This window comes from Peromyscus californicus, unplaced genomic scaffold (genome assembly GCF_007827085.1).
Source record: "Peromyscus californicus insignis strain IS unplaced genomic scaffold, ASM782708v3 Scaffold_21__1_contigs__length_65335640, whole genome shotgun sequence".
Classification (NCBI taxonomy): domain Eukaryota; kingdom Metazoa; phylum Chordata; class Mammalia; order Rodentia; family Cricetidae; genus Peromyscus; species Peromyscus californicus.
This window is the reverse complement of record NW_026294514.1, coordinates 62,071,514-62,086,943: the sequence shown is the minus strand read 5'-3', so window position 1 is coordinate 62,086,943 and position 15,430 is coordinate 62,071,514. Positions and strand designations below refer to the sequence as shown.

General features: G+C 49.8%; 1 protein-coding gene and 1 pseudogene across 1 annotated transcript in view; one reads left to right on the top strand and one right to left on the bottom strand.

Annotated features, from left to right (window-relative positions):
• Positions 1-15,430, top strand: part of Efhd1 (EF-hand domain family member D1) — a 59,374-nt gene that overhangs the window by 9,192 nt on the left and 34,752 nt on the right. The window lies entirely within an intron of this gene.
• Positions 9,224-10,100, bottom strand: LOC128117941 (60S ribosomal protein L17-like; annotated as a pseudogene).

Here is a 15,430-nt window from a genome sequence, read left to right as displayed (position 1 = left end):
GGCAGCAGACCTCCTTCCAGGCCTAGGCTAAGCAGGGCCTTGGGGACAGGGTGGGGACTGGGTGGAGACCGAGTGGAGTGGCAGCGGGGCTCCTCGTAGCTGTGTTAGGGTCTGATTCCAACGTAGTGACCCTCATCTCTGGTGGGTGTGGTGGCTATCTGGTCTCCCTCTCCAAGGCCAGTGATAGGTCACAGACCCACCCTCGGCCTACTGCCAGCTTGGACTTGGATTGCAGGAAGCAGAGGAATAATGTTCAGGACTTACAGGCTGTTGTGTGCTGGTCCTTAAAACACTAAGAGAACCCCCCCCAACCTCCCCCCAGTCTCTCCCTCCCTCCTCCCTGCCACAGTGCTTACTGAATACCCATTGTGCTTTGGAATAGATCTTGCCAAAAATACCCCACTGCTGACAGCCCAAGCTCTTTGGCCATGGGGACCTGCTGAGTTCAGTCATGGCCTTGGGGAAGCTGGCCCTGGATCCTGCCCAGCCTGGTCTTGGCAGTGACTTTCTCTGCCCCTCCCTAAGCGCTTCAGGCTTCCCTATGCAGTACCCAGTGAAATTGAGCTCTGTGTTTGGAGTCATACAGAGTGCCTACTGTATACAGGCTCCCATGGGAACTCATTCCTTTGTTTCATGCTCTGAATTGGGTGTCAGCAGCATGATTATGGTACAGCCAGGAAGTAGAACCACAGAGAAGCCAGACCATCAGCCCAGTAAATGGTGGACCTGGAGTTTGAACCCAAATGGCTTGCACTCTGTTTTCTGTGTCAGGAGCCTTCTTCATTAATGGCACTTCTACCCCGAGCCCCAGGCTCTAAATCACAGCCACCCTTGACCCACATGGCTGCACTTCCTGCCTCTGCAGCCTGCCTGAACTCCAGGTCCCACTGGACCGCCCACCTCATGTCATACCGGGCCTCATCCATCTGTCATACATGTTGTAGCCACAGGGACCTTGCCTGAACCCAGATCTTATTACTTATCTCCTTTTTCAGAAGTCCTTGTGGATCAGAGGCAGCAGAGAACATTCGTAAAGCAAAGCTCAGACTCCTCATTGCTGACCCTTAAGGCCCAGCCCACCCTTCTCTCACTGACCTGCCCTCTAGCTAGTCTCTAGCAGATGGTGCTTAGGTCTGTCAGTCATTGTCTCTTGTGTGATCTCCTCCTCTTTCTGGAAATCAGCCATATATATACGTGTATGTGGGGGGGGGGGGGGGGCGTGTTTTGAGATAGGGTTTCTCTGTGTCGCCCTGGCAGTCCTAGAACTCACTATGTTGACCAGGCTGGCCTCGAACTCAGAGATCTTCCTGCCTTTGACTCCCCAGTGCTGGGATTAAAGGTGTGTGCCACCGTGCCCTGCCTAGAGCCAGATATTTTAAAAGAAAAAAATGTTTTTTAAAGGCAAGATGTTGTGCAATTCATGCTGGCCTCAAACTTAGTACATAGCCAAGGATGACTGAATTTCTGATACTCCTGTCTCTACCTCCAAGTGGAGGCGTTGGGATATTATAGATGTATGCCACCATGTCAGATTTATGTGCTGCTAGGGATGGAAGCCAGAGCTCAGAGCATGCTAACTAGGCACTCTACCAACCTAACTGTATCTCTGGTCGAGGATTCTTTATGGTTGAGTGTGACCGACATTTCTCTGGGGTCTTCCTGGCCATCTCAGGGGCAGGGACCTCCTATGGAGATTCTGGGCTCCGTCAGCTGCAGTTGCCTGAAGGCCCTATCCAGCGCTAGGCAGTAACTGGAACCTGTGGTGGGGTCCTGCGCCTCCCTTCAGCAGAGCCACTGACCCGCTCAGGCTCAAGCCTGTAAGTGAGATGTGGAAAAGGTAAATGACCACTTCTCAGGTTGTGCCCAAGATCGCGTGACCACTGAGTATGCAGTTTGGGGCCTTAATTAGGTCACTGGTTCTAGCCGGGTATTCTAGACACTGAAGGCTGCTGGGTTTAAGGTGGTGCCAGCGTAGAAGAGGGCATGGGAAGAAGTCTTGTTGGCAAGGAGGAGTGGGGCAGAGATGGATGTCTGAGGCTGAGGACAGGAGGGTGGTGGCCTGAGTGTACTCCCTTCATTTAGGAGCCGTAAGTCAGTCCTCACCTTACACTAAAGCTGGGCTGTGGCCCTTGGCTGTCTCCAAGCCCCCACCCCCATCTCTGTCCCACCTCTTCTCCCCCAGCTGGCCTCCCCAGCCCCTTTACTTCCTGAATTTCCTGACCTGGGAATCAGGGGTGAGGGTGGATGCTGCCTAACCAGTCCTAATGGACTGTAGAAAGCCTCTGGTGTTTGGGGGCATTGTCCCCACAGTCCCCAACAGGACTAGTCCCAGGGGCACCTCTACCCTGGGGCCCAGCCCCTCAGGACTTTTCAAGGCTGCAGCATAGTATGCTCCTTTGGCCAACTCTGGTTGCAAGAACCCTCCAAGTGCGGTGGAAAGGCCTGTAAGCCCGGCTCCTCTAAGATTGAAGACACATTCAAGTTCAAAGGCCACTTGAGCTACAATTTGAGTTCAAGACCAGCCAGAGATGTAGCTCAGTGATGGAGTACTTGTCTAATGTGAGAGACCCTGAGCTCAACCACTGGTAACCAACAAAAAGAAAAAAAAATATCCCGGGACTTTCCCTCTGCCCCCCCCCCCCCCCGGCCCCCCCCCCACACTGTCTAGGGCTGCTTCAGATCGGCATCCTGCAGGCCACCAGAGCCTCTGCCCTCCCCATCTGCTCATTTTCCTCTCTTTTCTGAATGAACCACCTGGAACTCTAAACCTCCAGGTTTTTTCACTCAGTTCCCTGTCCCAAGTCACAGGCCAGCCTGCTTGTGCCAACTCAGACCCAGCAAAACCTAGACCCCTTTTGAAAAGCACCCTGAGATCATGAAGTAACAGTCGGTCCCTAGCCAGGTGAGTTTTTTCCGGTGTGCTGGGTACAGCTGAGAACTTATTTGCCTGCAATCATTTTTTATTTTTTTTAAAGACTTTTATTACTTTTTAATTATGGGGAGGGGGGAGTGCACATGTGAGTGCAAGAACCTTCACAGACCAAAAGAGGGAGTCAGGCTATTTAGGGGTGGAATTGATGAAACATTTGATGCGGGTCCTGAAAATCAAAACTCAGGTGTGTTGGAAGAGGAGGAGATGCTCTTAACTGTTGAGCCATACTTCCAGCCCCTCTCCTGGTCATCTTAGCAACATCTGGGAAAAAGAAGGGATGACCAGAGAAACAAGAGCACATGAGAGTACCTGCGCTTTGAACTGGTGACTCCAGCAGCCATGCCTTCTTCTGGAGGAGTCCAGAGGCTGAACTGGCCAGTCATATTTGCATTGTTGGCTGTTCCCTCAGCACCTCCTTGGCAGGTTCTTGGCATTTTATGAGAGGCAGCTCATGTGATTAACTTGTTAGGTCATTATCATGCCTCTTTAGGGTATCCTTGAAGGGCCAAACCTAATCAGAGGGAGAATTTACACACAGTCCCCCACAGCTTTGTTGACTTTCTTTCTTTCCGGCTGGTTCCATTCCCTGTTAGCAGCTCTCCTCAGCAGGTATCCTGCGGCTCTGGCATCTCCAACATCTTGGGGTCTCCAAAGGCAATGCAGGCTTCACCTTCACAGCTTCATGCAATGGCCTCTCTAGGCCTCCGTTCAGGGACACCCCGACACTTGCCTGGCCTCACCAGCTCACCTTCCTTGTCGTGGAGGGAGATTCTATAACCCCTTCTTCTGTCTTTGACTCCAAAGCCAGAACCATATTGTTATGATTTATTACTGGGGAGACCCCGAGGGTATCCCACGTGTGCAGGGAAACATGCTGGCATGTTGAGTAGTGGCCGGCTGGCGGGTGACCCACTCCATGCGGGCACGATGGCGGTGGCCAGTAATACACAACCCAGACGCTGCATCCATGTGGACAGTTTATTCTAATAGAGAGACAAAGAGGCAGAAAGACAGAAAGAGGGAGACAGAGAGAGAGAGAAAGGAGGGGGTGTCGAGGGATGCACACTTTGTGCGAGTGAAAAGGCAGAAGAGAGAGAGAGAGAGAAAAGGGCGGAGTTTGTCCTTAAGAAGAGCGTCTACATCAGGACGCAGGGCGGCCCCAAGGGGCAGGATCAGAATGTTAACATTTCCCCATTTTGATTATTATAAAAAGAGGTGACTTATGGGAGTAAGTAGGGAAACAAAGGCATTGAATTCTTGAGGCTACTTCAAACTGGCAAGGGGCGAAGTGGGGAGGGGGGTAGCCAGGAGTCACGCATGGCGGGAGGCGAGAGTGAAGAAGCATTGTTAGCTGTCATCGTGGAAATCTCTGGCGTCTGTTCCTTGAGGTTGCTAGGAGAAAAAAAAATAGATGGTTATCATTGGCCATATGAGCTGTGCTAGCCGTGGTAGAGTGATAACTGCCAGAAAGAATGGAACAGGGAAGTGCCCTAGTTGTACAGAGGAGGCAAGGGTGAGCAGGGTCCAGTTGCTGGGCAGGTGCCCGCCTGAGCCTGGAGAGGTGGTACCAGCAGTGAATTGAAGGATGTGTTCTTCAGGATGGTAGGAGTCATCACATCTGCCATTTCTCTGGAGGTGGGGTGCATCCCTCCCAGTTGGCATCCTCAGTTGGGGGTTGGCATCCTCGGAGCTGGTGCCAGCTGGTGCAGGGGCTGGCGTATCTGGAGAGCCCCTTGGCCCAGGCTGGATGAGGGAAACTGCAAAATATTCTCGAAAATAGATGAGGTCAAAATGGGCTCTGAAGACTGCTAATTTTTATCAGACCAGATTTTTTGATACAGTAGCAGAACTTTTCCCAGTGACCTGTAGGTATCTGTAAGACAGCTGGAATAGATTTACATCATAGCAAAAGGGTTGAAAATCCATAGAAATTTAAGGACTCCTAAGAACTGTTTGTAGTCAGTGTTGTATCAGTTTATCAAAGCTGCATTTATCAATATTAAAATTTTGAACCTCTGGAGTTACATCTGAAACTAGTCTATACTGTACCATGAAGTCTGTGAATGAGGCATAGCTGTCTGTAATTTTAATAGGAAAGTTATTAATGAACTGTCAGTAATCTTGGGATTGGGGCTGTCAAACTGATACACCCTAGTCATCAAACATCATCAGACCTGAGAAGGATAAATTTAAGAAGTGAGACAGCTTTCCAGCTACCTAGGCAGCAATCCCAAGTCTCTCTGTGGTGGTGGTGGTGGTGGGGGGGCAGGAGCCCCAAAGGAAGCATTTGTTCAGCGGATAGGCCCAGAAGATCTGACAGATTTTTCCGTGGAGTAGGAATTTGGGGAGATCGACCTACCTGTCTCAGCAGGGGGCCAATCGATCCCCATTGCTCCAGTAATTCACAGTCTGGACAGGATCTCAGCATTTCACTGCATGGCTGGCCTTGCCATAAGCTTACGGGTGAAGGATCTGTGGCCATTCATCTTTTTGGAGAAGATACAGGATGCTGCCAGGAGCTGACATCTCTTTATTATAAAAAAGTTTTTACATTACATGTCTTATTCTCAGATCTCTACAGGTGTTTGAGGACCGGGGGAACAAAATCTGTTAGATGTATTTATAACTTTGAGAGCATATATATATGACTCAAATCTGAGTATACAGGTTTCCCAGTTAGTTACAGCTTAATGAAGTTAGCAAGGACAGTCGGACTGACCTTTGAGTACAGTCAGATTATAATCCTGAGTGACTTACATAGAAATAATCATTTCTTAAGCTGTCTCCTGAGAAGGCAAAGAAGAGTGACGGGGAAAGATACCAAGGCTGAATGAGAACAGGAGAGAAGGGGTTTGTGAGTCCGGGTGCAAAGGACTTTGTGAGAAGAGGAAAAGGGCCCTCTTGGTAGACCAGAAACTCCATCCTGAATGATTTATGTAGAAATAATAATTTCTTAAGGTCATACAATATCTTCCTGCTTCTTCATAAAGAAAGTCAAATGTCTTATCTTATTGCAGAACCATTATAATTAATAAATATCAATGGACATTAGATAACTAATTGGTCCTCTATGCCAGGGGGTTTTCATTCCTAACCTAGCCCTCCAGCCTGTCCTGAGAACAGGGAGCACAGGACGACATATTCTCCATAGCTGCTTCAAGCTGAACTGGGGCCCAGGTGTTCAGGACCCAGGCAATGGAGCATTTGTCAGAAGCATGTGGTTGTATGACCTGGCTGTAGAAGCAGGGGACATTTACGTTTGGCTGGGCTGGTCCACATCACATAGACAAGAGTCTCTGTTGGCATCCGCGGCAGGCAAAGTGCTGCAGGTTCCATAACCGCTGCTTTGATGTTTCTGCCAGCCTGCTGGAATATAGACTAGAGATGGGAGTTAAAATTTATGAATTTGCCGGGCGGTGGTGGCGCACGCCTTTAATCCCAGCACTCGGGAGGCAGAGGCAGGCAGATCTCTGTGAGTTCGAGGCCAGCCTGGTCTATAAAGCGAATTCCAGGAAAGGCACAAAACTACACAGAGAAACCCTGTCTCGAAAAACAAAAAAACAAAAAAAAAAAAACAAAAAAAATTTATGAATTTATTTGGAGCCTTCAGGCCTGCAGTTTTGGTAATTGGAGACCAGGAGAGAAAAACGCCATCCTCAGGAATAGACATGTGAGAAAGACTCCTGAACTGGAGAAGGGATGGGACATCTGAAAAGCAGCATATAGGTTTAAAATCCTGAGCTTGTGACCCAGATAGTATCAGAATTGTATTAATGTTGAAATTTAAAATCTTAAACATTAGTGCTGCTACCCTATCCCTGCTTAAGAGTGTGCTGTCCCGGCCCGCAGGCATGGCTGCAGAGGAGCAAAGGCCAGGCTGCGACTGAACCTTTGCCCCACTCATGCTGCCTCTAGTAAAGATGGTGGTGAGGTCATAAGACCTGTCGGCTTTGACCTTAGCCAAGATGGTGGCTTGACCTTATTTAAGATGGCACCAGCTTGACCATATGACTGCCCTTATCAAATATGGCAGCTGAGTGGGAGAAGAGGAGGGAGAGGGAACAGGGGCTGGTATGTAAAAGGAAAGAAATTTTTTTTTAATAAAAAAATTATAAAAAAAAATGGCGGCTGACCACGTGTTCATGTGGGTTTTTGTTGTTGTTGTTGTTTGTTTTTGTTTTTTTTTGTCAAAACAAAAAAGGACAAGGAACAGGTAAAGTGAAGCATTTAAAAGTTAGTCAGAAACAAGTTAACAAGTTAACAAGTTAACATGGCCATCTCTCAAGCCCGGGTAGTGGCAGAGCAGCAGAGGGAGGGCGGGCTGATGGAGGAGGGAGGGCAGGGCTCTGAGCAGCGGTGGAGCACTGCTGGGGTGGAGGAAGGGCCCCGCACCAAAGTCCTGCCGGTGGAACAAGAGGTCCTGGCCAGAGTCAAAGCGACAGAGAGAAAAGATTTAAATGATAGAGTTACAGACAAGGAAAGGCAGTAGAGGCAAGGGATGTACATGCGGCGGCGAAGAACCTGGCAACAGGTGGTGACTAACTGCTTAGCAGAGGCTGCAGGAGCACGGAGGATAGACAACGGGGAGGGGCTTGGGGGTAGGTGCGTTTTTCCACAATGAGGTATAAGGGCGCAAGATAGCCAATGGACCGTCGTCACAGAGACCATGAACCGAGGAATTCAGAGGGCACAGGCTGCCTCCGGATGCTGTCACATAGGGGCAGGGGCAGCAAGAATGAACGGCTCAAGATAGCCAATGGACTGTCGTCACAGTGGCTATGAGCCATGGAGGGCATAGGCCCCAGGGGCTTAGAGCCTGAAAGACAAGTGGTCAGCACCACGCTCGTCTGGAGCAAATCCTCAGTTGTGGGAAAATGGCCAAAAGGGAAGCTTACCGAAAGGGGTGGGGGGCCTACCGGTTATGCTGGTGTTGGGTGGGGGCTTACCGGTTATGCCGGTGTTGGGTGAAGGTTCCGGGGCTCCTAGCATGTCTCAGCCAGCAGGCAGGGGAAACGCGCCAGGAGGACCTCTGATGAGTCACTAGCACCAATGTTATGATTTATGATGAGGGTGGGGTGAGGGAGGGACATCCGAGGGTATCCCGCACGTGCAGGGAAACATGCTGGCATGCTGAGCAGATGCAGTGGCGGGCTGGCAGATGACCCACTTCATGCGGGCATGGCAGCGGTGGTGGCAGCCAGTAAGACATAACCCAGACACTGCATCCACGTGGAGAGTTTATTATAATAGAGAGATAAAGAGGCAGAGAGATGGGGCGGGGGAAAGAGAGAGGAGTCAAGGGGCGCACACCTCGTGGTAGTGGAAAGGTAGAAGAGAGAAAAGGGCGGAGTTTGTCCTTAAGAAAAGGCTTCTACATCAGGACGCAGGGCAGCCCCAAGGGCCAGGATCAGAATATTAACATACATGGCTGAAGCAGACAAGTTCTGCTGCTGGCTGGGGCTGGAACATGGTCCCCTCGTTCAATTACATCTTCACCAGCTTTCTGTCTTTCACTGCCTAAGCTTGATTCTCCTGAGACTTGCTCTGTAGACCCAGAATGGCCTTAAACTCAGAGATCGACAGCCTCCGCCTTCCCAGTGCTGGGATTAAAGGTGTCCCCACCACACCTGGCTCTAAAGTTTTCTTTAATTCCTTTTCACACATTGGAAACAGCTGGGTGGGATCTTGCCCTGATCACCACTCCCTTTATTCCATTTCTTAATCTTTTTATCTCCTTGAACAGAGGACTTAGCTCCATTCCACTTTCTGGTGCCCTTTTTCCTCTCAAATATTTTTCCTTGCTCAGCTTGCTCCTTTTCGTTGTAGATCTTCATTAGAGTTACCACTAATATCCACACAACAGAGACTATACTAGACTGTTCTAAAACTCGTCACTTTAGCCTCAGGCAGACTCTTCCCACAAGGGTAGAAAGCAGCCACTTCCTTCACCAAAATATCACAAGAATGATCTCTAGGCAACATACTAAAATTCTTCTCCTCTGAACCCTCTTGAGTGAGCCCCCCACAGTTCAAATCACTCTTACACCACTGTCTTCCATGCTCCAGCCAGTATGGCCCATTGAGCAGTGCTTAAAGCATGCCATGACTTTCCAAACCCAAAGTATGGAAGTCCAAATTCCTCCAAACACATGGTCAGGCCTGTCACAGCAATACCCCGCTCCTGGTACCAACTTCTGTCTTAGTTAAGGTTTTCTATTGTTGTGAAAAGACACCATGACCACAGCAACTCTTTTTTTTTTTAACTTTTATCTGTATTATTTTATGCTGAATTTATTCCTGTGCCATAAGTCTTTGTTTCTCCAGTTTCTTCTGGGATGTCTTCTTCTTCTGTACAACCTCCTCTTCTGGCTTTGGAACAGTTTGTTCCTTTTCAGTGAGGATCATCTCCATGTGGCAAGGGGAGCTCATGTATGGGTTAATCCGGCCACGAGCTCTGTAAGTTCGTCAGCACATCTTGGGTTCTTTGTTCACCTGGACGTGTTCAATGACTAAAGAAGCTACATCTAAACCCTTCATTCAGTTCAGCATTACTCTGCATTTTTAAGCATGTGCAGTAAAAAACTCAGCAGTCATTTTAGGCCACTGACCCTGTGTCCAGCCCCACTGTTTGGCCTGGGCACACCTACTGACTCCACCATTATACCGATGGAAAGGCACACGTTGCTTCTTTACAGTGACATCTTTCAGATATTTGGTGGCTTTTCGGATATGCATACCCTTGATGGCCTGGGCAGTTTCACAGGTGTTCTTAAAGTGAGCCCGAAGATTTGAACATCTTGATTTGCATGATTTTGTAGGGTTTTCTGGGTCAAGAGAGTAGCGAAGCGTCTTCACAGGTCACCTCAGGCTGCTTTCAGGAAAAGCAACCACAGCAACTCTTAAAAATGAAACATTTAATTGGGGTGGCTTGCTTACAGTTTCAGAGGTTCAGTCCATTATGATGGGGAGCATGGCAGCATACAGACAGACATGGTTCTGGAGCTGAGACTGCCACATCTTGACCAGAAAGCAGGAGGAAATCGACTGACTGTCACACTGAGGGACACTTGAGCAAAAGAGACCTCAAAGCCCGCCCCCACAGTGACACACTTCCTCCAACAAGGCCATACCTCCTAATAGTGCCACTCTATTTGGGGGCCATTTTCTTTCAAACCACCACAACTGGTCTTCTACACACACACACACACACACACACACACACACACACACACACACACACACACACACGTTCATCTTTTTGCCAGAAAAGGAAGAGAATATTTCAGAAGGGAGTCCACAGGCATTGGCTGTGTAAGAGCAGATGAAGCTGGAGTTCAAACTTGCTTTGTGGCTACATCCAGGCCACCCTCCCCAGCTGCTCCATCCTTGGCTAAGGCTGCCTTGTATACTCAACAGCTGGATCATGTCCTCCAAAATTCTGTCCTGTGTTGGCACCCGGAGGAGAGGTTTTCCTGAGACAGACATCTATGTTCCTGCTACCCTGTTGAAACCACAGCCCTTCCAGACTGCCTTGTGTGAGTTAGCCGGCTGCTCCCTTTCCAGAATATTCTGGCACCCCCAAACCACTTAGCAGCAGAAGTCCCCTTGCCTGGGTCTGCATACTTGCCTCTGTTGGCTCCAGTGCAGCAGGTGACTCTGCACTCCCACCTCACAGTGCAACACTTCCATTGTGTCTGCGTCCCTTCTGGGACTGTCCCTTCTGGGACTGTCTTTGTGTTTCCCTTCTGCCCTGGAGAGGTCCCAGCACATGTGAGCCCAGTGATGAGGGACTGAATGAATGAGTATCAGGAGCTCCAGAAAGCCAAGAGCTGTGGGACAGCAGTGGCCTGTGAGCAGGCTGGACACCAGAGGTTTCGTGTTAACTCTGTCCTTGTGCTCATTGCTGAGAACCAGGGCCATCCACAGCCCGCGTGAGCACTCTGAAGATCCGGTTTCCCAGCCTGCGCTTGGGAGGGTAGGAAGGACAGGTGCTGTGATAGCTAGAGGGGGCCCAGGGAACTGGGTAGAGGGACTCTGGGCCTGTGGCCTCAGGAAGTCCCTGAGGCTAATCTAGACAGACAGAGTTGGGGCCGTCAGGTTGGGCCTCTGCGTGGTCACCTGCTGGGGGAGGAGCATGCAGTGGCCTCCCTGACTTAAAAGTGCCTGGGGTCACACAGGAGCTGCTGACACATGGGCTCTTATCCAGCTGGACTGGGGTAGACAATGATTCTGACAATCCCACAGTGTCCTTGTTCTGTGCTCCCAACTCTAGTCATTTGAAAAGACATACGTTTCCAACAAAGCCTTGCTATGTGCGTTTGCCAGTGTACGAGCCTGTGAGCTATATGCACCCAAAGATAGCTATGAATGTGCCCCAACACAAAATCATAAAATTACTTAAAACAGATTTTTTTTTTGAAGGGGAGCAATTATTTTTGTAACTCGATTGTGAGCTTCTTAAGCATGACTTTGTAGATGACATCATGTTACAGTGTCAAAAGATTGTCCTTGCTGAGGCACAGGCTCCACCCGGCCCCAGGCACCACCACCCTCCTGAGAAAGCCCTGAGGGGTCCCTGGGGAGTTTCTGATGGCAGAACGTCTGCACAAAGGTTACCTGCTTGCTTTCTTTCTCCCTTAATGGCAGGATTATTCTGGGAGGTGAAAACCAAGAAAGCTCAGGGGCTCTGCACAGTGCCAACAAAAAGAAAAAGCAGCTCACAGGGGTGGGGAGTGGGGGGGTGGGGAGGGTGGGGAGGGTGGGGAGTGGGGGTGGGGAGGTGGGAGGCAGGTGTCCAAACTAGTCAGACACTGGAAACCAGCTCTGTCCCCTCGCTGCTAACTTTTTAATAGCTGGGCCCCTAGGCCAGGTTGGGTGGGGCTGCTGTGGCCAGGGACTCAACCTGCCCTCCTCAGCCTTCATTGCTGTCCAATTGGCAAAGAGTAGAGACTACTTCCCAGTGGAGCCGGGACCCTGGCCTTGTCCCCGGTGGGCTGGCACAGAGTGTCTCTTCTACCCGGAATGGGGAGGCAGGTGGTGGGTTACATTTTCTCCAGATGTCAAAGATGGTGAAGCCTGGGACCGAGCTGAGTCTGGGCAGATCTTTGGGGTAGAAGCCTGGGAGCCATTTTCTTGTCTTGTCTGTGGACTGTGGCTTGTCTGGGGTAGCAACTCCTTCATAAAAAGAGCCCCAGGCACCAATCATGGTGCCTGCTGAGGAGGATTAGCTCCTTTGACAACTCCACAGAGCAGGTCAAATCTCTCCCAGGTGCCCAGTAGGGTGAGGCTTGTGCCCAGGTCTTCAGAGACATCTGAAGACTAGAGTCCTCCCACATCGAGTTCCGAAGAACCTGAAGGGGCGAAGGGACAGAGAAAATGGGAAACATGATACATCTAGATGGAAGCCTCAGGAAAGGGCGGGAGAAGGGCTTGGGGCTGGGCTATTTTCTTCCTCCTCTTCCTCTTCCGCCACTCCTCCTCGTCTTTAATTCTGCTAAGATTTATTTTCTTTCATGTGTATGAGTACTTTGCCTGGATGCACATGTGTGTGCACCACATGTGTGTGCACCACAGGCCCGAGGAACCTGTGGATGTCAGAAGAGGGCATCAGATCCCCTGGAACCAGAGTTATAGTTGGTTATGAGCCACCATGTAGGTGTTGGGAACTCAACCTAGGTCCTCTTGAAAAGCAACCAGTGCTCTTAACTACTGAGCCACAGCCCACACACCCCCAAACCCAGCCTGTGCTTGTTCTTTGCTGGGTGAAACAGCTTAAAAAAGGAAGATTTGGGTTAAAATTTATTGCCAGGTGCAATAGAACATGCCTTTAATCCTAGCAGTTGGAATGCAGAGACAGACTTTGTGGACCAGACTGGGCTACATAGTGAGTTCCAGGCCAGCCAGGGTTCTGTGATGAGACCCTGGCTTAGACCAATTTAAATCACAGAAAGGCTTGGGTGTAGCCTAGTGGCAGAGGGCATGCTTAATCCTGGGTTTGACCCTAACACCCTCCTCCCTCCAATTATAGGGACAAAAAGGCGGTAAAGCTGAGTGTGGTGGCACATACCTGTAGTCCTAGCACTGGGGAGGCTGAGGCAGGAGGATTTTGAGATTGGGGCCTGCCTGGGCTATGTACATAAGCCGTAATCTAAAACAAAACATAAGGAAAAAGGAACTAAGGTACTGTGGAGGAAAAATGGGGACCAAGGGGCTTTTCTAAGCCTAAAAGCTTTGGAAGATGTAATCTCTCTCCCCTGCCCAATATGTGTGGGGGTGAGGGGTGACCTATCAGTTGCTGTTGCTGGGCCTCATGACTTCAGGCTCTCGAGTCACAGTGGACTCTCGTCTTCAGCAGCTGGACAGTGCCACACTTCTGAGCAAGGTGCTGAAAGATTAAACAGGTGAAATTTTTCTGAGGTGCTCAGCCGGTGGGACCATTCCTCTGAATGTTTGTAAGGTGGGAACGATAGCGCTCCACTGACCAGAAATGAATTCCGTTGCATATGCTTCAAGTCTTGCTGTGGGGCCAAACTCAGAGCCCACTCATTCCTAGACCTTACCAACGTAGCTCTTTTCATTTCTGCCGCTCTTCAGATGTAAACTGCAGAAGATGTAATCCAGGTAAAACGGCTCGGATCTTCCTTGGGACAGTGAGCACGCCTTGTGCCGGTCCTCTTTCGAGTTGAGGGCTTCATAGTTTAAATGCAGTCACTGGTTGCTCTTGACTTCCCTGCTAAAAGCCTAAAAAAGCCCTTTAGAAAGCCTAAAAGCCCCTGCCTGAGGTGGGGCTGGAAAGATGGCTCAGTGGTTAAGAGCACCGGCTGCTCTTCCAGAGGACCCAGGTTCTATTCTTAGCAGCTGCATGATACTTAACAGGTAGCTCTAACTTCACCTCCAGGGGATCCAGTGCCATTTTCTGGCCCCCGAAGGCACTGCATGCATTTGATACATAGACATGCATGCAGTCAAAACACCAATGCATACGAAAAAATTAAAAAACAAACAAACAAAAACAACCCTGCTTGAGAATCCCAAGTTAAACTTGGCAGGAGCTGGTGAGACGGCTCAGCCGGTAAAGACACTTGCCACCAAGCCTGTCCCAGAGAAGGAGACAGGCAATTCCAGCGAGTTGTCTTATGACCTCTACCCAGTGCCACGGCATAGGCGCCCCCATGAATAAATGAATGTAATAATAAATAAATAAATAGTTCATGGCAGCTTAGACCTATAATGCCAGCACTTGGGAGGCTAAGACCAGGGTCACTCACCAATCTGAGGCTAGCCTGGGCTAAAATGAAAGACTATCTAAAAGAGAAAGAGGAGGGTGAGAGAAGAGAGGGGGAGGGAGGAAGGGAAGAAAGAGGGAGAGAATCCACCAGCTTAATTCAGATCCACCTGGCTGTTTTCATCATCTGTTGAATGAGGCCACTAATTGTCTCCCTCAGTGAAGTGAGGAAGGCCCTTAGTAAGCTCTTAATTAGCAGTGCGGGCAGGCAGCTATGATTAATTTGTTCCAGGATTGACCCAAAGACCCAAAGGCTTGCACTGAGAAGATACACCACAGAGCACTTGGAGTTACTATCTTGAGTCCTTTTTTTTTTTCTTTTGTACTGCGCAGCTGCGTAAGTCACTCCCCGCTCTGAGGGGGCAGATACAGTGGGAAATGAAAGCGGGCCTGTCAAGTTCTGCTCTTGCCCGCCTTGCAAACCCAGGCCCTGAAGGAAGCGACTGCTTGTAAAACCTCTTGCGAAGGGTCACTTTGAAGACAGGGCGACATGTCTGATTTTAAACCCCAGCTCCACAGGGGAGAAAGATGTCACTGATGTGGTCACTTTATAGTCTTGCCAGGACTTCAGTAGATGGCACTAGGCCTCTGTTTCTAGCAGGAATAAAAGGAAGCAGCCTTAACTGAGCACCGGGGCGGGGATGGGGGGATGGGAAGCTGGCTGGTGCCTCTTTTCTTTCCTGCTATCTTGACCTCAGAGATGTCCCTTCACGTCTGTCTATGCTTATTCCCATGTCAATCAGGTGGCCTCCCGCAGAACAGAGTCAGGGCTCTCTTTTGCCTCCCCCTTGGCTCTTTTTTCTGCCTAGGATTACTGCTTCTGGTGGGCTTCTGCTTCCCAGCCAATACTTTGCCAAGGGCCTGAACTCTCATCTCAGCCCCTCCTCCCCCTCTTTTTAGTTATAACGTCATTTTGGTTTTGAGACAGGGTCTCATATGTAGTTCAGTCTGGTTTCAAACTCTGGATGTAGCCTCAACCTTGCGCCTCTGCCTCCTGACTGTTAGGAGTATGGGCTTGTATCCCTGTGCCCTCCTTTCCTTATTTAAAAAGGATGTTGAGGGGAGGCGGCCCAGAGAGATGGCTCAGTGGTTAAGAGCAATGGCTGATCTAGAGGGCCCAGGTGTGGTTCCCAGTACCCACAAGGAGGCTAGCAACTGTCTGTAACTCACGTCCCAGAGGATCTAACACCCTCTTCTGGCCTCTGCTGTTACTA